This window comes from Sus scrofa, chromosome 5, assembly GCF_054392235.1.
Source record: "Sus scrofa isolate SSC_HxYL_T2T_F1_AM1 chromosome 5, Sscrofa_HxYL_maternal_Yorkshire_Landrace_v2.0, whole genome shotgun sequence".
NCBI classification, from domain to species: Eukaryota; Metazoa; Chordata; class Mammalia; order Artiodactyla; family Suidae; genus Sus; species Sus scrofa.
Genome location: NC_139387.1, coordinates 24,328,990 through 24,356,269, shown reverse-complemented (window position 1 = coordinate 24,356,269; position 27,280 = coordinate 24,328,990). Strand labels below are relative to the sequence as shown.

The 27,280-nt window shown below is 36.8% G+C and overlaps 1 protein-coding gene and 2 pseudogenes across 1 annotated transcript in view; all 3 read right to left on the bottom strand.

Moving 5' to 3' along the window:
- LOC146403237 (olfactory receptor 6C3-like) overlaps positions 1–27,280 on the bottom strand; it is a 555,083-nt gene that overhangs the window by 78,767 nt on the left and 449,036 nt on the right. The gene's annotated exons all lie outside the window — the stretch shown is intronic.
- LOC146403247 (olfactory receptor 6C2-like) lies at positions 16,860–17,804 on the bottom strand (annotated as a pseudogene).
- On the bottom strand, positions 24,504–25,418 carry LOC146403246 (olfactory receptor 6C2-like; annotated as a pseudogene).

Genomic DNA, 27,280 nt, shown 5'->3' with positions numbered 1-27,280 from the left:
AGTTTCAGAGGGGGAACAGATATTGTCCCAAATATAAATAAAAACTCTTCAGAATACATTTCAAATGCAGGATAAGGAATGGGACAGAGAACTGAGAAAAACCCTTCCAAAATATGGCACATCTACACAGGATATGGGATAGCCTGTTCCAAAACTGGGACAGTTTATCAAGGCAGAGGAAAATCCTCCTGGAATCCAGAAAGCTGGGAATGGACTAAAAAGCAAACTCACCAAAATGAGGTCAACAGAATAACATCCTTATCATGCTGAAAAGAATAACAAAAAAAACTGTCAATCTAAACTTATTTGGGAGTTCCCGTCATGGCACAGTGGTTGACAAATCCGACTAGGAACCATGAGGTTGCAGGTTCGGTCGCTGCCCTTGCTCAGTGGGTTAAGGATCCGGCGTTGCCGTGAGCTGTGGTGTAGTTTGCAGATGCAGCTTGGATCCCATGTTGCTGTGGCTCTGGTGTAGGTGGGTGGCTACAGCTCCGATTCGACCCCTAGCCTGGGAACCTCCATATGCCGCGGATCGGCCCAAGAAATGGCAAAAAGACAAAAAAAAAAAAAAAAATTATTTGTGTAGTATCCAGTCTTGAATTTAGGTCTTTAATCTCTTTTGAGTTTATTTTCGTGTATGGAGTTAAAGAATGCTTAAATTTCTTTCTTTTGTATAAATACTTCACATTTATCATAGTTATATCAGTGGAATTTCCAGGACAAGGATATTCCTAATTTTAAAGCATTTGAACAATGTTACCTAAGTGACATCCATAATGTTTTTATTAATATTATACATCTGGTCCACTATATGAATGCTTGATTTTTTGCCTAATGAAAATCACTACTGTGTTTTACTGAAACAAAGTTTTAAAGTGTATTGACACTTGGTTTGGAGTAGGACTTGTTAGTGGCTCTGACATCATCCATGAAATATTTCTTATTATGTCTGTGCGTAAATATTTCTCATAAAATAGACCAATACAGAATTTTTTCTCGTCCTACCTTCTGCAGATAAAAAAGTTTTCCTTGGAGTTTTCTCTTTGTTGTTTCCAATTATACTTTATCAATGCATTCTTCTGTAAGAGACTAACAAAACAAAAGCTTAAGGGCCTCATACAATGGGGTTTTGGACCAGACTGTTCCATCATAGTAAGTTATTACTAAATATTTATAATAGCAGCTAATCAAAAATTTCCAGTGGCCATAGTTTTCTTAAATTGAGAGTTTAAAGAAAATTTCCCCATTTAGTTTGTTAGGTGAATGGTTTTAATTAGTTTCTTTAAAACACTGTCTTTGTATCGATATTGAGCTCTGTCAGTTCCCACTTTGTGTACAGTTCCCACAGTTAAAATTGCTGTCCTGTTAGGGAGAGAGGACCGACCTAGGGCCATAGTTTTCTGTGGAGCTGTTAGGCTCACCAGCCTACTCTTGTGATGTACTTGATGGCACTAGGTCTGCAAGCCACCCATACTCTCCATCATCCTATCCTCAACCTAGATGTTCCTAGAGCATCATGTGAAAATGTTCTCAACTCTGAGTGATCTGGGCAATATCCAACAAACTTTTCTTTTCCTTTTCTTTTATTCTCTTACTTAAAACCTATTAAAAGGAGACTTTTGGGAAAACAACAGACCCCGAAATGTGACTGTTGAGTTATTGGCTTTCAGAAATTATTCTCATTCTAAAAATGTTTGTGGGTCATTAAATAAAGCAATTCTTGTCATATGCTTTTATATATCTATCTATATCCGTATCTATCAATCTAATGAAATCATAATGTTTTGGTGAACTATCTACACAAATATCATGCACCCTTGATGAAAACTTGCCAATCAATAAAGCTTTTGATTAAGTACAATTAAATAAGTACAATCATTTAAGGAGCTTTTTCATTACAATATTGGTGAAAACAGATACAATTTGTTGCTCAGGAGAAACTGTCATCTAGAGTTCTCAAAGGGAAAAATGAGGGAAATTATAAGCATCATACTTACTTTTCCAAGTGCCAATAGTAGTGTCAGCTGATTCATCACCCACAGTAGCCCCGAAGGTTAAAAAGATGAAGAGAAAAATGTTAAGTAAAACACTATTCAGAGGCTTCTGGATAATGATGAACTGTCTTTGGTTTGAAGAAATGATAATTCTCATTGCTCTAACTTTATACCAATAAGAGTGCCTTTTTTGGGGAAGGAGCTTTGCTGACAAAACTGAAACTAAGTATATAAACATGATTTCTTAGCGTCTTAGGGTAAGGAATCACTAATGAATCCCTTGGGTAAGCCACTCAGCAAGACGCCTGAAAGAAGCAACAGTGGGGACATTTCCTTAGAGACATGAATTCAAAAATAACATCAGACACACATTAAAAGAGTGAAAGCCCGTTGATAAGGAACCGGATAGACTTCTCTTTGTTTTTGTATCATTTATAGCAGCTAAATTATCACAAAAGACCATTTTTTCTTCTTTATTATTTTTATTATATTTACTTGAAACGCAAAAATACAGATAATTAAGAAAGGAAAAATATAAATAACTGCAGGATGGTATACTCATTTTTAATATTTTTCAATATATACTTTCAATAATTTTTTTTTAAAACACACATTCTATGAACAAGTTCAAAAATGTAATTGCCATTCTGTTGGCATTATGCTGTCAGGATTCTATTGCATAGATGGTTATATGACATTTGAAGGTAGACGGTGGTAAATTGAAGATATATACTATAAATCCTAAATCAAATACAAAAATAATGAAACCAAGTGTAGTAGCTAGTAACCCATCAAGGAAAATGTGGTAGGCAGATAATGTCCTCCTCCAACCTCCAAAGATGTTTTTGTATGAATCCCAAAATTTATTAATATATTAACTTACATATTAAAAAGTAAGTTTATAGATGAAATTATGGTTGTTAATTGTCTGTCTGTAAGATAGGGAAATTATCCTGGATTATGTAGGTGGGCCCAAAGCAATAACGAGGGTCCTTAAGCAAAAGAGGAAGGCATAAGAGAACAGAGAGATATTTGATCATAGGAACGTTTATAGAGAGACATGATGTTGCTGACTTTGAAGTTAGAAGAAGGGGTCCATAAGTTAAAAAATTTGGGCAGTCTCTTGAAGCCGAAGAGTCAAGGAAAAATATTCCCCACCCTAGAACTTCCAAAAAGGAACGCCTTGATTTTAACCCAGTGAGACTCACACTGGACATCTAACTCAAAAAAGGGTAGATGAAACGTGTCATTTCAAGCTACTAATTGTGTTATTAGTTACAGTTACAGTAGGAAACTAACACAGGAGATGAAAGCAAAACTACAAAATTCACTTAATCCAAAAGTATGCATAAAAAAAGAGCAAAAAGGGGAGTTCCCTTCATGACTCAGTGGAAACAAATCTGACTGGTATCCATGAGGATGGAGGTTCAATCCCTGGTCTCACTCAGTGGGTTAAGAACCTGATGTTGCCATGAGCTCTGGTGTAGTTCGCAGATGTGGCTCAGATTCTGCATTGCTGTGGCTGTGGTGTACTCTGGTGCTCCAATTCGATCCCTAGCCTGGGAACTTCCATGTGTCATGGGTGCAGCCCTAAAAAGCAAAAAAAAAAAAAAAAAAGGAAAGAAAATAGGTAAGAGAAGAGATGGTGCACAAAACAAAAAGCAATTGGCCAGGTGATAGATTTAAACTTGGACGTATAAAAACTGGATTAAATGTAAATCATCTAAATATCCCAGCTAAAAGCCACAGATTATCATATTGAATAAACCAGCAAAACCAAAGTACAAGTTGTATAAAAAAATTCCCTTTTAAATATAAAGAGCATAAAATTAGAAGGATAATAGTGCATATCCCTTCCTAGCACTAATCAAAAGAGGTCCGGAATAGCTATATTAATATGAGACATATTAGATTTTAGGGCAAAGTTTACCAGAAATAAAGAAGGTTATTTCTCAATGACTAAAGAGGTGAGTTTATTAAAATGACACAGAAATTCTCAAATTTAATGCTCTTAATAACAGAGTTTCAGAGTACATGAAGCAAAAACTGATAGACTACAAGAAGAAATAGTATTTCAACTACTATTATACAATTATAGTAGGATATTTAAACAAAATAATTGGTAGAACTAATGAACAGAAAATCAGTAAGAATATGGAATACTTGAGCAAAACTGCAAACTAATGACTAATGGATAAAACAACTTGGCAGAGGATCAATATGGAAATTGAAGACTTGAAAAATTCTGTAAACCACTGAGACCTAACAGGCATTTGTAGAACTTTCCACACAAAAATAGCAGAATATATGTTCTTTTCAAGTGCAAACTGAAAATTTGTCAAGAAAAACCATATTCTGAGCCATATGATAAATCTCAAGAAATGTAATACATTCAGTTCCACAAATAGTGTTTTCTGACAACCATGGAATTATGCTGTAAATAAAGAGAAATTTCCCCCAAATTCCAAATATCTATAAGGTAAAAAGCACACTTAAAAATGAATTTATGTTTTAAAAAAGAAATCTAAGGGAATATTATATAGAAGATGGCTTCACTGATGAATTCTACCAAATATTTAAAGAATTAAGGCCAACCCTTCTCAAATTCTCCCAGAAGGTTGAAGAAAGGGGAAACACTTTCAGATTCATTTTACAAGGTATTATTATCCTGATTATCAAACTAGGTAGAATACTATCAAAAAACTACAGGCCAATATTTCTGCTGAATATTGATGTAAAAATCCTTAACAAAAAATACTACTAAACCAAATTCACCAGCACATTAAATGGATCTTACACCATGTCCTAGTGAGATTATCCCTGGCATACAAGAATGGTTCAATATATAAAAAGTAATGTGTGTGATACATGTTGTATTGAATTGGAATTCTCAATGTTGTAAAGACATTAATTTTACCCAAATTGACCCATATATCGAATGCAGTCTTAAATCACTGAAGAGTATTTTTTACTTGCTTAGAAAAATTGCCAACATTTTTAAAGTTTTATGAAAAACAAAGGGCCAAAAAGAGCCCAAGTAATCTTAAGGAAACAGAAGAAAGTTGTTTGAATTACAATACTGACTATAAAAACTTATTTTAAAGCTGCTATAAATAAAACAGTAGCATACTGATTCAAAGATAAGTATATCAATGGAATTAAATGAAAAAGACTCATACATGAATCAGTTGGTTATGACAGGCTTGCCATTGAATGCAAGTAGAAAAGATCAATGGTCATTCTTTTCAAAAAATAATTGCAAGTTACTTGGATAGTCACGTGAAAAAACTGAACATTGTTCCCTACCTCAAGCCTTATATAAAAGTTAATTTCAGATGGGCAATTAACCTTCATTTGTAAGATACATGAGTAAAACTTACAGTCTAGAACATTGAGGTATACCTCCCTGGCACTGGGTTCTGCAAGGATTCCTGAAACAAAAAATAAAGAGCCGTAACAGAAAGGAAATCATGAATTGACTTCACTACAGTTAGGAACTGGAGTTCAGTTAAGAACCCGATATAGTGTCCATGAGGATATGTGTTTGATCCCTGACCCCCCTCAGTGGATTAAGGATCTGGCATTGCTGCAAGCTGTGGCATAAGTCACAGATGCAGCTCTGATCTGGTGTTGCCATGGCTGTGGCATCGGCCTGCAGCTGCAACTCTGATTCTACACCTAGCCCAAGAACTTCTATATACTGCAGGTATGGTTGTAGAAAAAAAAATTAAAAACAAAATTAGGAACTTTTGCTTTTTAAAGTCAAGATAAAAAACAATAGGAAAAGCAAGACAGAGATAATTAAAAATATGTCAGTACATAACCCTGACAAAGGACTAGTATATAGAAGATCACAAAACTCCAAAAAAAAAAAAATTAAAGAGGAAAGAAATCTAATAAAAGGTACACATTTTTGAATAGGCATGTCACAAAATAGGAAGTCTAATATCCAAAAAGCATACAATAAGGTGTCCAACATCATTAGTTAAAATATGGCTAAACTGGAAAAGTTACATGTTAGCAAGAATGTGGAGCAATTATTACTTTTATCCATTGCTGATAGAAGAATGAATTGGCACACTATTTTCAAAAATTATTTGACAGTGTCAACTAACCTGAGAACATGGCTACAATATAGCCTATCAATTCTACTGCTAGTTCTATATTCTAAAGACATGAGTGAGTATGTCTGCCGAAAAACATGTAAAGGGAATTCTTAGCAGCCATTATGACTCATACTGGGAACCAGCCCAGATATCCATGAAGAGAAAATGATTAAATTGTGTTGTATTTTTATAATTGATTACAACTTATAAATTAAAAGAATAAACTATTGCTACAACTGTCACAGACATAATGGGAGCAAATGAAACCAGACTCAAAAGAGCACATTCTCTGCATTCCTATTCATACAATGATCATGAACATACAAAACTAATCTTTGGCATTTTATGTCAGTATAGCAGATTTATTTGGAAAGATATTGATCTGAAGAGACATGAAAGAGGTTTCTATGAGGCTGAAAATATGCTATATCTGGGTCTGTGTGATGGTTACATGAGTAGCTACACTTACAAAAATTCGTCAATCTGTACACATTGAATTATGTTCCTTTTTTTTTTTTTTTTTTTTTTTTTTTTCGTCTCTTTGCCTTTTTTAGGTGGCTCCTGTGGCACATGGAGGGTCCCAGGCTAGGGGTCTAATCAGAGCTGTAGCTGCCGGCCTATGCCAGAGCCACAGCAATGAAGGATCCGAGCCACCTCTGTGACCTACAACACAACTCATGGCAACACAGCTCATGGCAACGCCAGATCCTTGACCCACTGAGTAAGGCCAGGGATCGAACCCACAACCTAATGGTTCCTAGTCAGATTCGTTAACCACTGAGCCACTATGGGAACTCCTATGTTCTTTACTATATATTACATATATGCTACAACTTCATGTTTAAAAAATATTTATTTTTAGAGATACGTACTGAAATATTATAGGTGAGATAATATGTGTATCTGTTTCAAATAATCAAGTAGGATTTGTGAGGAATGGACCAGTTTGTAGATGAGACAAGATTGACTGGAGACAGATACTTGACACTGTGATGGGTACAGCAGGGGGCATTATGCCGTTTTCTCAATTTATGTAAGTTTAAAATTATGAGAAATAAAGTATCCCTTTAAGCCATTGCCTGGCAGAGAGTAAGCACTCAAAAATATCTGTTTCATTTTTTAAATTTTTAAATTTTTTAAAAAATTAATTTATTTATTTCTCTGCTCTACAGCATGGGGGCCAAGATACACTTACATGTATACATTTTTTTTCCACCCTTCATTCTGTTACAATGTAAGTATCTAGACATAGTTCTCAATGCTACTCAGCAGGATCTCATTGTAAATCCATTCCAAGTTGTATCCGATAACCCCAAGCTCCCGATCCCTCCCACTCCCTCCCTCTCCCATCAGGCAGCCACAAGTCTATTCTCCAGGTCCATGATTTTCTTTTCTGTAGAAATGTTCCTTTGTGCTGGATATTAGATTCCAGTTATAAGTGAAATCATATGGTATTTGTCTTTATCTTTCTGACTTATTTCACTCAGTATGAAAATCTATAGTTCCACCCATGTTGCTATAAATTATATTATGTTGTTCTTTTTTATGGCTGAGTAATATTCCATTATGTATGTATACCATATCGTCCTAATCCAATCATCTGTTGATGGACGTTTGGGTTGTTTCCATGTCTTGGCTATTGTGAATAGTGCTGCAATGAACATGCGGGTGCATGTGTCTCTTTTAAGTAGAGTTTTGTCCGGATATATGTCCAAGAGTGGGATTGCAGGGTCATATGGAAGTTCTATGTATAGATTTCTAAGGTATCTCCAAACTGTTATCTATAGTGGTTGTACCAGTTTGCATTCCCACCAGCAGTGCAGGAGGGTTCCCTTGTCTCCACAGCCCATCCAGCACTTGTTATTTGTGGATTTATTAATGATGGCCATTCTGATTGGTGTGAGATGGTATCTCATGCTAGTTTGGATTTGCATTTCTCTTATAATCAGTGATGTTGAGCATTTTTTCATGTGTTTTCTGGCCATCTGTATATCTTCCTTGGAGAACAGTCTATTCAGGTCTTTTGCCCATTTTTCCATTGCTTGATTGGCTCTTTTGCTGTTGAGTTGTATAAATTGCTTATATATTCTAGAGATTAAGCCCTTGTCAGCTGCATCATTTGAAACTGTTTTCTCCCATTCTGTAAGTTGTCTTTTTGTTTTCTTTTGGGTTTCCTTTGCTGTGCAAAAGCTTTTCAGTTTAATGAGGTCCCATGGGTTTATTTTTGCTCTAATTTCTATTGCTCTGGGAGACTGACCTGAGAAAATATTCCTGATGTTGATGTCAGAGAGTGTTTTGCCTATGTTCTCTTCCAGGAGTTTGATGATGTCTTGTCTTATATTTAAGTTTTTCAGCCATTTTGAGTTTATTTTTGTGCATGGTGTGAGGGTGTGTTCTAGTTTCATTGCTTTGCATACAGCTGTCCAGGTTTCCCAGCAATGCCTGCTGAATAGACTCTCTTTTTCCCATTTTCTGTTCTTGCCTTCCTTGTCAAAGATTAATTGACCATAGGTTGGTTCTCTATTCTGTTCCATTGGTCTGTCTGTCTGTTTTGATACCAGTACCACACTGTTTTGATGACTGTGGCTTTGTAGTATTTCTTGAAGTCTGGGAGAGTTATGCCTCCTGCTTGGTTTTTGTTCCTCAGGATTGCTTTGGCGATTCTGAGTCTTTAGTGGTTCCATATAAATGTTTGGATTGTTTGTTCTAGTTCTGTGAAAAATGTCATGGGTACTTTGATAGGGATTGCATTGAATCTGTAGATTGCTTTGGGTAGGATGGCCATTTTTACAATATTGATTTTTCCAATCCAGGAACATGGAATATCTATCCATTTCTTTACATCTTCTTTAGTTTCTTTGATTAAAGATTTATAGTTCTCAGCATATAGGTCCCTTACCTCCTTGGTCAGGTGTATTCCGAGGTATTTGGTTTTGTGAGGTGCAATTTTAAAAGGTATTGTATTTCTGTATTCCTTTTCTAATATTTCATTGCTGGTATACAGAAATGCAACTGATTTCTGAATGTTAATCTTATATTCTGCTAGTTTGCTGAATTTATTAATCAGTTCAGGTAGTTTTTGGGTTGAGTCCTTAGGGTTTTTTATGTATAGTATCATGTCGTCTGCATACAGTGACAGTTTGATCTCTTCTCTTCCTATATGGATGCCTTTTATTTCTTTTGTTTGTCTAATTGCTGTGGCTAAGACTTCCAAAACGATGTTGAAGAGCAGTGGTGAGAGTGGGCATCCCTGTCTTGTTCCAGATTGGAGTGAGAAGGCTTTCAGGTTTTCCCCATTGAGTATTATATTTGCTGTGGGTTTGTCATAAATGGCTTTGATCATGTTCAGGAATGTTCCCTCTATACCCACTTTGGTGAGGGTCTTGATCATGAATGGATGTTGGACTTTGTCAAATGCTTTTTCTGCATCTATTGAGATGATCATATGGTTTTTGACTTTTCTTTTGTTGATGTGGTATATGACATTGATTGATTTGCGTATGTTGAACCATCCTTGTGAACCTGGGATGAACCCAACCTGGTCATGGTGTATAATTGTTTTGGTATGTTGTTGGATTCGGTTGGCTAAGATTTGGTTGAGAATTTTTGTGTCTATATTCATCAAAGATATTGGCCAATAGTTTTCTTTTTTGGTGGTATCTTTGTCTGGTTTTGGAATGAGGGTGATGGTGGCATCATAGAATGTCTTTGGGAGTGTTCCTTCTTCAACCTTTTGAAAGAATTTAAGGAGGATGGGCACCAGATCCTCTTTATATGTTTGGTAGAATTTGCCTGTGAAGCCATCTGGTCCTGGACTTTTATTTGTAGGGAGTGTTTTTATGACCTCTTCAATTTCATTTCTAGTGATCGGTCTGTTCAGTTGGTCTGTTTCTTCTTGATTCAGTTTTGACAGGCTGTAAGATTGTAGAAAACTTTCCATTTCTTCCAGATCGGCAAGTTTGTTGGCATATAGTTGTTCATAGTATTCTCTTATGGTATTTTGTGTTTCTGCAGTATCTGTTGTGATTTCTCCTTTTTCATTTCTAATTTTGGTTATTTGGGTTCTTTCTCTCCTCTTAGTGAATCTGGCCAGGGGTTTGTCAATTTTGTTTACCTTTTCAAAGAACCAGCTCTTGGTTTTATTAATTTTCTCTATTGTTTTTTTGAATCTCTATTTTATTGATTTCCTCTTTGATCTTTATAATTTCCTTCCTTCTGCTGACTTTAGGTCTTTTTTGTTCTTCTTTTTCTAATTCATTTAGGTGGAGGGTTAGGTTGTCAATTTGAGATCTTTCTTCTTTTTTGAGAAAGGCTTACATCACTATGAATTTCCTCTGAGCACTGCTTTTGCAGTGTTCCATAGATTTTGAGAGGTTGTGTCTTCATTATCATTTGTCTCAAGGTATTTTTTAATTTCCTTCTTGATTTCCTCATTGACCCATTGGTTTTTTAGTAGCATGTTGTTTAGTCTCCATGTAGTAGGTTTTTTCTCATTTCTTTTCCCATGGTTGATTTCTAGTTTCACACCATTGTGGTCAGAGAAGATACTTGAATTAATTTTTATGCTCCTAAATCTGTTGAGGTTAGCTTTGTGTCCCAATATGTGGTTGATTCTTGAGAATGTTCCTTGTGCACTTGAGAAGAATGTGTATTCTGATTTTTTTTGGATGTAGTGTCCCAAGGATGTCAATTAACTCTAACTTTTCTATTGTTTCCTTTAGGATCTCTGTTGCTTTATTGCTTTTCTGTCTAGAGGATCTGTCCATTGGTGTTAGCAGGGTATTAAAGTCTCCTACCATGTGTGTATTCCCATCAATTTCTCCCTTTATGTCTGTTAATATTTGTTGTATGTATGTGGGTGCTCCTGTATTTGGGGCATATATGTTGATGATAGCAATATCCTCCTCTTGGATGGATCCCTTAATCATTAAGTAGTGCCCTTCTTTGTCTTTCTTTATGTCTTTTGTTTTAAAGTCTATTTTGTCTGATATGAGTATTGCAACTCCTGCTTTCCTGTCATGTCTATTGGCATGAAATATTTTTTTCCACCCCTTCACTTTCAATCTGTATGTGTCCTTTGTCCTAAGGTGAGTTTCTTATAGGCAGCAGATTGAAGGTTTTTGGTTTTTTATCCACTCAGCCACTGTGTGTCTTTTGATTGGAGCATTCAGTCCATTGACATTTAAGGTGATAATTGATAGATGATTATTTATTGCCATTTTAAACCTTGTGTTACAGTTGATTCTATGATTCTCCATTCTTCCTTTCTTTTTTTGGTTGGATGGTCTCCAATTATTTTCTGCTTGAGTGTTTTTCTTTTCATTTTTTGCAAATGCAATGTTTGGTTTTAATTTGTGGTTGCCCTGTTTTTTAAGTATGCTAACCCCTTCCTATAATTGTGTGTTTTAGCCTGATGGTGCTGTAGGTTCAAACACTTCATTACTATATTAAAATTAAGAAGAGAAACAGACGAAAGAAAGAAAGAAAGAAAGAAAGAAAGAAAGAAAGAAAGAAAGAAAGAAAGAAAGAAAAAGAAATTTAAAAAGAGAGAATTTATTTCCTCACATCCCTTGCCCACATTTTATGATTTTGATGACTCCTTTTTTTTCTTTTTAGTTTTATTTTGTTTTAAACATGTTCATGATTAAATCTGCATGCTGGCTTATCTGAGTGACTGCTCCCTGATTGTGGCTTCCTCATTCCTTTCTTTTTGGTTTAGAGAAGCCCTTTCAATATTTCTTTTAGCCTGGGTTTTGTATTGCATTTAGCTTTTGTTTGTTGGAAAAAAAATTTATTTCCTCTTCTATTTTAAATGATATTCTTGCTGTGTAGAGTATTCTATGTTGCATATTTTTTCCTTTTAGCTCTTTAAATGTCTCTTGCCATTCCCTCCTGGCCTGTAGGGTTTTGGAAGAGAAATCAACTGATAACCTTATGGGGGTTCCCTTGTAGGTAACATTCTTCTTTTCTCTTGCTGCCTTTAGGATCCTCTCTTTATCATTAACTTTTTTCATTTTTATTATACTGTGTCTTGGTATGGACCTATTTGGGTTCACCTTGTTTGGGGCCCTCTGTACTTCCTTTATCTTGAAATCAGTATCCTTTAGATTTGGGAAATTTCCAGTGATAATTTTTTCAAATATATGTTCCATCCCCTTATTTTTTTCTACTCCTTCTGGAATTCCTGTTATGCATAGATTGGCCCACTTTATATTATCCCATAGGTCTCTTACATTGCTTTCATGTTTTTTCATTTGGTTTTCTGTCTGCTGACCTGTTTGGGTGATTTCCATTATTCTATCTTCCACATTACTAATTTGTTCTTCTGCATTATTCATTCTGGTTTTTACTGACCTTAGTTCAGTTTGTATCTCTGCAAATGAATTTTTGCATTTTTCTTGGCTCCTCCTTATATTTTCAAGTTCCTTTCTGAGGGTGTCTGCATTACTGTTCATATCTTCTCTTAAAATTCCTTCAGTATTTTCACTATCTCCCTTTTGAACTCCAAGTCTGCCAGACTGCAGAGGTCTGTTTCATTGTTGACTGCTTTAGGTGAGATCTCTTGTTGATTTAACTGGGGGTGGTTTCTCAGCTTCTTCATCTTGCTTGTTTTCTTTTTCCTGGTGGAGTTGTACTCCTCGTGGCTGGGCAGTGTTTGCCTTGGCACTGCTGTGGAATGTTTCCTGAGGGCTGGTGTTGTTGGTCATCTTCTTTGAGGCAGCATGGGTTTTCTTGTGGGGGGGGGAAAGGGCTGACATGGTCTCTCTGAAGCAAAGGAGGACTTCCTGAGGGCAGACAGGACTGGGAGGTCTGCACTGCGATGGAAGCAGATTTCATGTGGCTGGGCAGAGCTTTCTCTGGTGTTACTGGGCTGTGGGGCTCTTCTAGGGGGCTGGTGGTGCTAGTCAGCTGTTCCACGGGATTGCAGCACCCCCCCAAGGGTGGGAGAAGTCAGCTGGGCCGCTGAGAACCCAAGGGGCTCTTCCCCAGGGCAGCAGGGATTAGCAGGATCACAGGGCAATGGAAGTAGATTTGCACAGCCAGGCTGAGCTTGTACTAGCTTTTCTGTGCTGCAGGCCTTTTCCTGGGGGCTAGCGGTGCTGGGTGCTGCTCTGTGGGGGTATAGCCCCTCCAGAGGGCAGGCTGGCCAGGGCAGGGAATGCTCCTGCAGTGGTTGGCTGCTCTGTGGGGGTATAGCCCCTCCAGAGGGCAGGCTGGCCAGGGCAGGGAATGCTCCTGCAATGGTGAGGCCAGCCCTCTGGGATGGCAGGCAGCCTCAGGTCCAGCACAGGTGCACAGGGTCGGGAGAGAGGGGATGAACTGGGAGTCAGAGCTTTCTGATAGCTGGTGGGCAAATGAGCTCACTGTGGTGTGGGGAGTATTCTATGGTGGCCCACCCCTCCTCCTCCCCCCTCCCCAGCACTGGCACCTTGTCTCTCCTGCAGACCCAGCTCTTCTCCCAGGTCCCCTCTGATGTGGCTTTCCACCCCCCAGCCCTTAGCGTATTGCGCCCTGCACCCACAATGCTCAGCTTCCTAGTCTCCCAGGCAGTCTCTGCCCCGAGAACTGGACAGACCAGTTCCTGGTCCCCCAAGCAGTCTCAGCACCACCCACCCCAGCCCGTTCCCATTCCTGGGGACTAACCTCCGGAGCCGAGGTCTCGGTGCCCAGCCGCCTCCCAAGTGTCGGTTTTCAGTGACTGTGCCAGTAGTTGAACTCACACTTATTGCTGTGCTCTTCTCTGCATCTGGAGATCCCTCCGATTCGGTTGATTTTTCCGTGGAGTAGGTGACTTTGCAGGGTGCGGGAACCCTTTCTCCTCCACAGTTCCCTTTCCAGAGTGCCTGTCCAGCCCCGATTCCCCTTCTCTCACTCTCCTCTTTTCTCTTGTTTTACCCAGTTATGTCACAAGATTCTTGCCATTATTGGAGTTTAGGTTCTTCTGCCAGCGATTAATTGCTGTTCTGTGTGAGTCGTTTAACCTATAGATGTGGTTTTTTTTCTTGTGTTCGTGGGAGAGGGCGAGGGTGTCCTCCTACTCTTCTGCCGAATTCTCTTTTTATTTTTTTATTTTTTTGGATTTGCCGTAGTAGCTCAGCAGAAAGGAACCCAACTACTATCGAAGAGGATTCGGGTTTAATCCCTGGCATCACTCAGTGGTTAAGGATCTGGCGTTGCCACAACCTGTGGTGTATTTGCAGATGTGGCTTGGAATTGGCTTTGTTGTTACTGTGGCTGTGGCCGGCCACTGGAGCTCCAATTTGACCCTTAGCCTGGGAACTTCCTTATAACATACCTGTGGCCCTAAAAAAAGAAAGATCTGTTTTTGATATTATTATTTTTAAAAACACTTTTGGACATTAAATGCAACTTAGGAGACTAGTTGTCTGGCATTTTGGAACAAGGCCTGTAGAAGAGTGACTTTTCAATCTGGGCCCTCAGGTAAGCTCTAGTGGGCCAAGAAGAGCAGAGAAAGGACTCTTATTCCTGTAGTGCAGGCCTCCTTCAAGACACCTGTTTCAAGATAGGTGAGGGATATTATTGCAATCTAAATTTCTAGAAACTTAAACTTTTGAATAACTCAGTAGTCATTAAGTTCACTGATCTCTACTTGGAGATACCCAGTGTGGGTCAGATCAGGGATTTAGGACAAGGAAAATATAATTGCAAATATTGTCAAACTAGGGGTGAGGGCATGGACTAGGCTAATTAAGGGAATGTAAGAAGGTTGGGCAAAGACACAGAAATGATGTGGGAAAAAAATGAGTCACCCAGAGAGAGCTTTTGTAGCAGAAAGAGAAAGATACAATTTATATTAACTGTATCTTTTCAATTGATACAAAGAGTTGCCAAAAAGCTCTACCTGCATAGGAAAAGTTTCCCAAAGTCTCATTTCACTCTGGTGCTCTTTCTAACCACTTAATAAAATGAGTGTTGCTCTAAGCAGCAGCATGGCTCCCATTATTTATATTAATTTATATATATTTAGAAGTTCAGCTCTTTTTGAAGGAAAATTAGAGCTATTCTAGTGGTCATAAAATTTTCATTCAATAGCTCTTTCAGTTTTTATTCCACAGATTAATTTCATTTTTTCATTTTCAGTCTAATATTAAAAAGATGTATTGCATTTCATAGTTTAAGCTTACTGTGAACATTTTTCTTGTTTTTGTTACTTATAGAAGTTTTAATACATGTAGAGTTTGCTTGAGGAGCTTTTTGAAAATATCTTGCTCAAAGTGTTTCTCTGGTGAAGCTCCCTTAAGTCAAAAACAAAACTTTGGGTCAAAAATACAGAATGTGAATTTTGGGTCTAGTAACCAGCTTGGTTAACTGAAGCATTTTAATATAAACAGAACATGAGCCATACCTACGTGTAACTTAGAATTTTCTAGTAGTCGTATTATAAAATAAAAATGAATTGATTTTAGTGTTCTATTTTATAAAATCCAACATATTAAAATATGATTATTTCAACCTGCTATTGCTATAAAATACTTTTTGAGATGTGTCACAGTCAAGTTCCTTGAAAGGTTATTGACGTCTTGTTCTACTTGCGTGTTTCTCAAGGTATAAATTGTAAAAGTTAATAAGAGGCAAACTCAACCAAAATAGAAGCAAGGAGGCTTGAATGGGGTTTCTTAAGCCCTAGGACAACAGCAGAGGCCAACAACAAGAAGAAAGGCTTCCTCTTCTTGCCTGGCCAGAGCTCAGCCAATGAGAGAGGGTCAGGACTCAGCCAATGAAAAACCATGCACTCATTGTTTACTACAGTCCTCCCAGCTTCCCTTCCCCTCTTTAAAAGCGTCCTCCTCTTCTTGCTGTGTGAGGACTTGTATGTGGATCACCATGGTTGCAGACCACAAATCAAAATTCTTCTTTTTTTTGCTGGAGAAATAATTGGTAGTCTGTGTACGTCAACAAAATGAAGTTCAGCATAGGAAGTAGTAAGCGCTAGTCTCACACCCATGGAGTTGCAATCATTTTTGTGCCAAATCTAGATGCATTCCATGTTTTTCACTTATTTTCACTTTTTAGATTTTTACTATCTTCTAATTATTTTAGCTTCTTACCAGAAAATCCATATAGTTATAGATAAAAATATAGAAGCAAACACAGATGTAGCTATATATCCATTTTCCTCACAAATTTACTTAGAGGAACTATTAACACTTTAAATTCACATGTTTTCTGTTTAAATTGATCTATTAGTCTGTCATTTTTAGATATTCAATATCGTAAGGGACTATTGTCATAATTCAGCTTCTACATTAAGATATGATCATTTGGAATAGTTTCCTTTTTTAAAATGAAAAAAAAAAACCTGTTTTTGTTATTGTTCTTTGTGATGTTTATATTTATTTAATGCCCTGGTCTTGGATCCCTTCTAAAATATAAGACATATAATGGCAATAAATTTGTGGGTTTTCTAGTCTCTTTTCCAGTACCAGTTTTTTTGTGCTTAGCATTAAAAAACACTCTTGAAATCTAGAAGAGTAAAAGGCAACAGCATAATTACCCTCTTTGAAATGGACAATGAACTCATTGTTTTTGTTTCTTTTGTTGTTAGAAGTTTTGTAGTCTTGTTAAGATATAACTTCATGGTTTTGTTTCTTAGAAATGTATTTTCTATTGTTTTTAAGAGAGGTACCTGAGACAATTTCCATCCTAGGATAGGAATGATTTGAAAACTTAAAGACACATACTTAGGAACTAATGATCTTTTCATGAAAAATTTTTTATTCTACATGAGTGAATTCCATTAGATCTTTGAGAATAATGCAATTCTTTTGATTGCATCATTTAAAGCCCGTTTAACTTGCTTGTTTCTCAAGGTGTAAATGAAAGGGTTTAGCATGGGAGCAATGGAAGTAGTGAGCAGTGTCACACCCTTATTAACAGCCACTGATTCCTTTGCTGAAGGTTTAACATAGGTGAAGATACAGCTTACATAGCTCCATAGCTGATGGAGACCACGATCATGTGGGAAGAACATGTAGAAAATGCCTTTTTCCTTTGCTGGGCAGAAGGGAATTGCAAAATGGTCTTGAGGATGTACACGTAGGATAGAACCACACACACGAGTGTCCTGATAAAGGTCAACACAGCACAGACTATGACCATCGGCTCCATGAGCCACGTTTCTGAGCATGAGATCTTTAGGAGGGGGGCTAAATCACAAAAAAAAATGGTCAATGACATTGAAGTCACAGAAGTCCAGCTTTAGGCCCAGGCTAAGTGGGGGGATGATGATCAACAAGCCAGCCAGCCAGGAACCAATGATGAGTCTCCTACAGACCGTGTGGTTCACGATGGTCACGTAATGCAGGGGTTTGCAGATGGCCACGTAGCGGTCATAAGACATTGTGGCCAGGAGAAAAAACTCAGTTACAGCAAAGAGATCAGTGACAAATAGTTGCGTAGCACAACTGTTATATGTGATTGTCTAATCACCTGTTGCTATGTTGTACAAGTATTGGGGAATACAAGCAGATGTAAATGCGATTTCCAAGAAGGAGAAGTTTTGTAGGAAAAAGTACATGGCAGTTTTGAGGTGAGAGTCTGTGGAGGTGAGGGAGATGATGGTCAGGTTCCCAGTGACGCTCAGCATGTAGGTGAGAAACAGGAAGATGAAAACCAGAGTCTTCAGCTGTGTCTCATCTGTGAGTCCCAGCAGGATAAAAGTTGTTACTGTGTGGTTTCTCATCACTGAGTCCTGCCTTCTACTCAATCTGCATTTATGATTCAGAGACTTTTTATACACAGAGAGTAGTTATCAATGAATGAAAAAACTAGCAAAAAAAATTTGCATTTAAAAACTATCTTTGCAAATATCCTTGAATTCCTAGGTTATACAACTATGCATTTTTGGTCATTTTAGGGGAGATTTTAAAAAAAATCAGAATTGCTTTATCTATATCAAACTCCAAAATATTATGGGTGCTTCCTTCTAATCATATTTTATATTTTATGTCCATTTTCTGTTTTATTTTATCTATATCTTGGATTTGACTTTCCCTTCTATTTAGATTTGCCTGCTAATGTTCTGTGAGAGCAAGAGATCACTGACTAAAATGTAAAGCTGAATCGCAAACTTTCTTTGTCACCTTCATGTGTTTCCTTGAAGTCTTGTTACTAAAAAGTACAAGTATATCATGAACAGTTTGAGTCTCACTATGCAGAGAGTCTGCATCTAATACTGAGGATACTGAGTCCTAGTATTACAATTTAAAATGTTTGTGTTTCCTTTAAACAACTTCTTTCTTGCTCACCCATTCCTCTGATTCTGTCTCATAATTTTCTTTTATAATTACACTATTTCCTCTTGCAGTGCAGAAGATAAGAAGTGTTTTGATAACAAATATATTGTATAGAATGAAAATATGTATACAGGAACATTAAAAAATTACAGTTTTTCTCTGTTTTCAATCTGTTCCGTTCAGGTTGAAAAACATTCCAAAATATTATTGCTAATATCGCTAAAATAAAAAAATTTAGATTGAACTCAAGCACATTCTTTGAGTATAGCTAGTTTTCCCTGTGAATCAGTTGTGTCCTCAACAAAATGGAAATAATAACAGTATCCTTCATATATATATATATATACATGTACATATATATAATGTTTGAAATTAAGTTAATAGATGAAGTACTTATAAAGTTCCTGTCTAATAATGAGCAATGAATATATTTTTTAACTATTTTTATGATCTAGTCCACAATGATTTTCCCTTTAATTACCAGCCATTTAATCATTAATAGAGTATAGAATTTTCGGTCCCCATGAATCTAATGAAACAATTTATGCTAATGTTCATCAAACACTTGCTTTTTCCTATTAAAGTTGAGGGACATTCTAAGTAAACATTAACCATACAATATTCATGTCATTCTCTCAGAACTTACCTTAATAGCACATAAGTGTTTTTTGCCCATCATCTTTTTGCTTTTTAATTTCTAGACTTATTATTGTTATTTTTTTTTTTTTGCTGAAGTTGTAGTGCTAAGCATTTCTTTACTCCTAATTTTTTTATTGAATAAATTTGACATGTATCATTGTGTAAATTTAAGGGGTATGGCATGTTACTTTGATACATTTTTAACTGTGACATGATTATTGATGTAGCAGTATTCATCACATTACACAATTATAGCCTAATATGATTGTCTATATCAGTAGACTGTGCATTATATCTCTATGACTTATTGACTACTTGTTACAACTTTTTACCATCCAATTTTACTTCTTAACATATACACTCTATTTGGGCTTTTTCTTCAACTCTTAACTCCAAAATAATTGATCTTCAGTCATATACCCAAATGTACTCCAAACACAAGTCCAAAATGAAATGCTTGATTTTCCACATTCTCATCCTATTTCTCTTCCTTTTTTTAAAATAAAAAATAATAAAAGTCATATTTTATATTTATTGGATCCTTACTATATGCTAGATAATGAAATAAACACTTCACATGCATGATCTACCTGGAAGCATCTTCCCTCCAGGGCTCAATGTTTTCCCACTCCATCTCTGTCCAACATCTCCAGTTTTTCTGGAAAAGCAGGTACTCTGCCACTGGATTTTAGTTTTTCGTTCTCAGGAATTGTGGAGGTTATTAATTCATTACAGCATACAAATTCTGTTACTTTTAGATGATCTATTTTTAATTGCTGCTTAAAGTAATCTTATCAATGACTATGCTATCCAAGCTTAAAGAGCCCTAAAAATGATGTTTAATGAGTACCCATATTAGAACTTCCATTGCTAAATTTTGTAGTCAGGAAAGATTAATTCATTAGAGGCAAATATGATCCAAATTTCAAAAAAAATGTCAGAAGTTGTCATACTTACACTCCAGCAGTTAATCATAGCCTCTCCCTGTTAGTTGTTTAACTACAGCTATTCTTGTAGCTACAACCTGAAAATGAATATAATGTTGAATAGGAGCATGAGAATGTCTGGTTTTCCACAGATTGAATCTGGTCACTCCTACAGTAACAGCAGCTTGGGAATGCATGATTTCCTTGAGATCTTTTTATCTTTGGTCAAATACATCAATTTCCACTCAATAGATGCAGTGGCATCACAAGCCTAGGAAATAGCTTTTGTTGTTTTTTTTTTTAAACTTTCAATAATTCAAAAGAAAAGCAGGTTCAAAAGAACTAGTGGTCTTGGAAGAGTTGGTGTTGATGTTCTGAACTTTTCTGCTCAGAGAGAGGGTTTTCCAATTCCAAGCCTGATGCTTATTTCATTTGCCACCTCAGCAACAAAATTAGTAAACGGAAGAGTCCTTGGTGACCCAGGTTGAAAAATCACCAATGAAGCATCTGTGTAATCATTTTATCTCATCTGACCTTTGGGTAAAGGAAAGAACAGCCCTAACAGTGGGGAAAACAGACCTAACAGTGGGGAAAACAGCCCTAACAGTGGGAAAATGGCCTTTAGGGATAGGAAAATAAACAGAATTATTTCAGAGACTGGTAGGAAGACTGACCCTAATTAAAACCAAAACCTAGTCCAGTTTCTTTTAGCCACTTCTTCTGAAAGGGAGTTAAAGATGACAAATGTCTCTGTGCTTTTTCTATTTGTTATAAAAGAATTAATTACATGTTGACATTTTAGTAGATGTACAACAAAAAATTAAAATGAAAAAGAATAAGGATTGACTTAAAGTTGGCAGAATATTAGAAATCAACAATATTTTAATTTAAAAAAGACTTAAGATAGAGGTAAGAAGAGGTAATATTTTGGAGCATGTCTTTCAAGACTTTTCCTCTTGCAAATATATCCATGTATATCACATGTAATAATTACAAATGCATGAACACTAATTTAAATATGGTTCTATAATAGCATCCACAGATTAACATACTTACTCTACACTTAGATATGTGTGAACCTATTTATATCCCAGTAATTATTTATCTGCATTCCTTTAAATCTATTTAATTTCAGTCCACTGGATCGATGTAACATCAGCATTTAATCCCAAATTTATCCCTGTTGTAAATATATGCTGTTTCCAAAGTTTCATCATTGTAAAATACAACCCTATGGATAATTATGCTGATTCTAATTATCTTCAATCATTTTAGCTTCTTTTATATTTTTTAGAATTATAAAAATTTTGCAAGAAAAACCCTTTCGAAAATAGTTTTGTATGTTGTCAGAAAAGTTTGAAGTGAAATTTCTTCAAGATATTGATATTCATATTTAGAACTATATTCTACTAGTACAAATATTCATGTTTTCATTATCAATTTATTCATCACTGGACACTTAGGTTGTTTCCATGTCTTGAATATTATAAATAACGCAGCAATGGACATGTGTGCGCTTATAAGTTTTCAAGTTAGTGTTTTTTATCTTTTTGTCTTTTTAGGGCTGCACCCACGGCATATGGCGGTTCCCAGGCTAGAGGTCTAATCAGAGCTGGAGCCACTGGCCTACGCCACAGCCACAGCAACGCCAGATCCGAGCCGCATCTGCGACCTACACCACAGCTCAAGGAAACACCAGATCCTTAACCCACTGAGCAAGGCCAGGATCGAACCCACAACCTCTTGTTTCCTAGTCAGATTCATTTCCACTGCACCATGACTGGAACTCCTCAAGTTACTGTTTTTGATTCCTTTCAATAAATAGGCCGAGGTGGAAGTGGTAGATCTCGTGTAGTTCTATCTTTAATGTTTTGAGGGGCCTCCCTATTGGTTTCCATGGTGGCTGTGCCATTTTACATTTCCACCATAGGGCACAAGGGTTGCCCTTTCTCCACAGCATTTTCACCAACAGTTATCTCTTGTCTTTTTTAAAACAGCCACTCTGACAAGTGAGGAGATATCTCAATGTCTCAATGTGGTTTTTCTTCTTCTTTTTTTTTTTTTTTTTTTTTTTTTTCAGGGCCTCACTCATGGCATATGGAAGTTCCCAGGCTAGGGGTGGAAACATATCTACAGCTTTAAGCCTACACCACAGCCACAGCAACACAGGATCCGAGCTGCATCTGTGACCTACACCACAGCTCGGGACAACCCCGGATCCTTCACCCACTGAGCAAGGCCAGGGATGGAACCCGCAACTCATGGTTGCTAGCCAGATTCATTTCTGCTGCACCACTATGGGAACTCCTCAGTGTGGTTTTGATTTGCATTTCTCTGATGATTAGTGATGTTGAGCATATTTTCATGCACCAATTGGCCATCTGTATGTCTTCTTTGGAAAAATGTCAATTTAGGTTTTCTACAAACTCCTTTAAAATCCAATTGAATTGTTTGTTTGTTGCTATTGAGTTGTATGAGCTATTTACGTATTTTTGATATTCACCCCTGTTGGATACATGATTGACAACTATTTTCATTCATTTGGTAGGTTGTCTTTCAATTTTGCTGCTGATTTTCTTTGCTGTGGAGAAGCTTTTCAGTTTAATATAGTTCCACTTGTTTATTTTTGCTTTTGGTGTCAAATCTAAAAAAATCATTGCCAAGACCTGTGTCTTAGAGCTTACCCACTATGCCTTAATCCTTTTAGTTTTTGTTTGTTTTTGTTTTGGCTGTGCCTGCAACACTCAGATGTTCTAGGGTCAGGGATAGAACCTGAACCACAGCACTAACAACTCTGAACACTTAACTGCTAGGCCACTAGGGAACTTCTCAAGTCTTTAATCCATTTTGAATTGATTTTTGTCCATAGTATAAGAAAGGGGTCCATTTTAATTCTTTTGCAATTGGAAATCTAGTTTTACTGAAGTGACTTCTTTCTTTGCCCATTGTCTATTTTTGGATCCTTAGTGAAATTTAGGTGAAACCCAGTGAAACCATATCTGGGTGGGTTTATTTTTGGACCTATTCCATTGATCTATGGATCTGTTTTCATGCAAATGCCATACCATTTTGATTACTATCTTTGTAAAACAAATTAAAAACAGAAAATGTGATGTCTCCTGTTTCGTTCTTTCTCAAGAGTGCTTTGGCTACTCATAATTTTTGTGGTGTTTACAAATTTTAGGATTGTTTGTTCTATTTCAGTGAAACATTCCTCTGGAACTTTTTTAGGGATTGTGCTGACAAGGTCAATTGCTTGTGGTAATATGGACATTTCAAAAATATGAATTCTTGTCTGTGAGCATGACATATCTTTCCATTTCTTTGTACCTTCTTGAGTTTCTTTCATCAGTGTCTCATAGTTTTCAGTGTACATATCTTCATCTCCTTGGTTAAATTTATGGCTAAGTACTTAAGGTTTTTGGTACCATTTTAAATAGGATTGTTTTCTTAATTTCTTTTTCAGATATTTCATTATTATTGGATAGTAATACAACTGATCTTTGTATACTGGTTTTGTATCCTGTATGTAAATTTGCTGAATTTGTTTATCATTTCTAAAAAAATTTACTGGAGTTTAAAGGGTTTTCTGTATGTAATATCATGTCATGTACACATAGAGACCATTTTCCTCCTCTGCTGCTGATTTGAAGCCTTTTATTTTTCTTGCCTAAGGTTTCTGTCTAGGACCTCCAGAAGTATGTTGAATGGGAAAGGTGAGAGTGCATGTCCTTGTCTTATTCTGATCTTAGAGGAGATGTTTCAGGCTTTCAACATTGAGGATGAGGTTAGCTGTGGACTTGTCATACATGGCCTTTACTTTATTGAGGTATGGTTCCTCTGTATGTAGTTTGTGGAGCGTTTTCATCATGAGAAAGTGTTGAATTATGTCGAATGGCCAAAGAAAGTGCTCAGTATGCATTTGTTAAGTGGATCAATGAATAAATCATTTAAAAGCTTTGGATTGTGAGAAACAAGGGTATTCATTACTTCTTCTTTCTCTGGAGAATGTGAAAAAATTATCAAATTACCCTTTTCTCTCTTGGTGTTTCTAATTTGGATATATACTTTTGATTTATTTGTTATGTTTCAATTTTTTGGTATTTCTAGCTTGGATGTGAAGCCAGGGTTGAAATTTTAAAAAGCTATTAACATGCATGTTTACAGAAGAATCTTGAAAGAGGTTTGTGAGGAAGATGTCACTAGATCAGAATGAATGAGAGGTGTTTTGTTTTGTCTTTTTGCCATTTCTAGGGCTGCTCACATAGCACATGGAGTTTCCCAGGCTAGGGGTCCAATCGGAGCTGTAGCCACCAGCCTATGCCACAGCCACAGCAACTCGGGATCCGAGCCATGTGTACAACCTACACCACAGCTCACAGCAATGCCAGATCCTTAACCCACTGAGCAAGGCCAGGGATCAAACCCGCAACCTCATGGTTCCTGGTCAGATTTGTTAACCACTGAGCCACGATGGGAACTCCAGATGAAAGTTTTTTGAATAAATTTACCTGATGGCAAAATTTGGTAAGTTCATTAGGTGTTTGTTTAGCTTCACATTCTTTTATTTCTTGGAAAATATCATGATTCTTTGGATTGAGTTATGGAAGGCTTTTTGACTTGCTTGTTCCTCAGTGTGTAAGTGAAGGGGTTCAGCACTGGAGCAATGGAAGTAGTGAGCCCTGACACCCCCTTGTTAATGGCCACTGATTCCTTGGCTGAAGGTTTGATGTAGATGAAGATGAAGGTGCCGTAGGTGATGGAAACCACAATCATATGGGAATAGCAGGTGGAAAAGGCTTTTTCTTTTGCCGGGCAGAGGGGAATCTTAGAATGGTCTTGATGATATTAGTGTAGGACAGAATTACACACATAAGTGTCATAAGGAGGGTCACCACAGCACAGATTACAACAGTCTGTTCCATGTACCAAGTATTTGAACAAGAGATTTTCAGGAGGGGAGATGCATCCCAGATGAAATGATCAATGGTGTTAGAGTCACAAAATTCCAGATTGAGGCCTAGGCTAAGCGGGGGGATTATAATCGATAGACCAGCTACCAGCAACAAAAGACCAGTCTTCTGCAGGATGTACCACTCATGATGGTTGCATAATGCAGGGGTTTGCAGATGGCCACGTAGCGGTCATAGGACATGATGGCCAGGAGGAAAAAATTAGTTACACCGAAGAGGTGCGTCAAAAATACTTGGCAGACACAGGTAATGACTTATAGGTAATGACTATGTCACCTGTTGCTGTGTTATACAAGCATCTGGGAATACAAGCAGATGTGAATGAGATCTCCAAGAAGGTTTGTAAGAAATAGTACATGGCTGTTTGAAGGTGGGAATCCAACAATATGAGGGAAATGATAGTTAGGTTCCCAGTTATACTTAGCATGTAGGTGAGAAAGAAAAAGAGAAAAACGAGTGCCTGCAGTTGAGGGTCATCTGTCAGTCCCAGCAGAATGAATGTTGTTACTGTGCTGTTTCTCATTGCAGACTGCTGAGTTCTGTTAAATCTGCGTGTAACACTGAGACATTTCATTACAGATTCTTTTAACGGTGTGAAATCTATCATAGTCAGGTTTTTCTTATTTACTGTTATTTCAGAAATATTTATAATTCAAATGCACACTCTGTAAAGCACTACTTTTTGATTCCAGTAGGTCTATCATAGGAGCAAAAATGTCTTTTGGCTTTTCAAGAATTCTGTTTGATGTAGTTGCTTGACACTCTGCTCCTTATGAAAGTATTAAGATCTGTCAGACCATTTGGATTCACTGTGCACACTCTGCAGACACTTGAAGACTCTGTTACAGCTCTACAATGAAAGAGTTTTGTTTTCTGGTTTTTTTTTTAATTGCATACATGTCCCTTGAACACCTCGAAACTCTATCATGTGTGCATGTTCATACACACACATACACACACACTTCTTCAGCTCTGCATCTGGCACCACCTTCTTCTAAGGCTTCTCTCTCTGTCTAATCACTTACAATTCACCACGATGTCTAATAATGAATGTTTTCATGCACGATATACTTGTACTTATGCACAGTACACACTGATATTTTCATGAAGTGTTCTGGTAAATAAACTTCCAAGATATTACAGCTGGTGTGTTTCCCTGACACTTTTATCGTTCTGTTGGTATTCTCTTCACCTCTTTCTACTTCTCACCATACTCATATTCCTTGTATAGTTTCATTAATGCCTCTGTTCTGAAATGTCGGCTTTCAGGTGGTCATTTCTAAATCTGTACCTTTATTTTGTAATACTCTTTATTCTCAGATGACACCTGACATGTCTCTTGGAACATTTCACATGGACTATGTCACAGATAAAACTCATGATCCTCTTATCTCTTCCTTCTGCTCTTCACATGTTCCTTTCAACAAAGATAATCGATTACATTTATTGATTACAATTCCATGGGACAGAGATTTTCATCAATACTTCTCACAGAACATCCGTCTTCTGTCTGTAACTCTCCTGAACAACTTCTATCCTTCCATTGGTTTTCAGTTTAATCTTTAAGCCCCCTGGAACGTTTCCTGCAAGTCCGATGTCTGTGCTATCTCTAATTCTGGCTGCTGTGCTTCTGTAGAAAATAATGTTTGCTGTGCTTCTGTAGAAAATAATGTTTGCTACCATTTTAACATTTAAGAAGGAATACCTATGTGTGAGGATCATGAAATATGTACCTTTTTTCATCGCACCACTAACGCAGCCTCAGATAGATTCAACTGTCCAGTGAATGTTTCTAAATGAATTTATCTATCACAGCGTTTCTGGACACTTATGAAATTTTTTCCCATTCTGTTTGAACTTCTAACTCAAAGCACTTTGATTTTTTTTTTTTTTTTTTTTTTACTTTTGGATGGGATCGACTGTTCTTTTTTAAATTGCTTTCACTGTAGATGAAAGAAAAACTGCCTTCTCTTTGCTGTCTTTCAGTAAAATTGTGTTGATATAGTTTTTACCACTGAGAGAGTCTCTCTGTGAGATGTTAAATTCAGAGAGCATGAAATTTTTTGATTCTGATTTTGTGTTACTAGCTTTTGCACAGATTGTTTTAAGGCATTGACAGTTAATTACATTAGGGGAACTCAAGTATTTTTATTTTAAAATCAGTGCCTTTATGTTTAAAATTTCCCTGTAAAAATAACTTCTGAAAATTTTCCCCTGGACACCCCAATTTATTTGTATGTGGACTCACTTTATTGTGTGAACTAATATAGTATTTTGTACCGATGTAGAGCCAAGTCCATTCTGACTGCCTTAATTGGCAAATCCAGTTACAGTTGGGTACTGGCTCAGGGTTACAGTACCCAACATAAGTAAGAAGAAATGAAT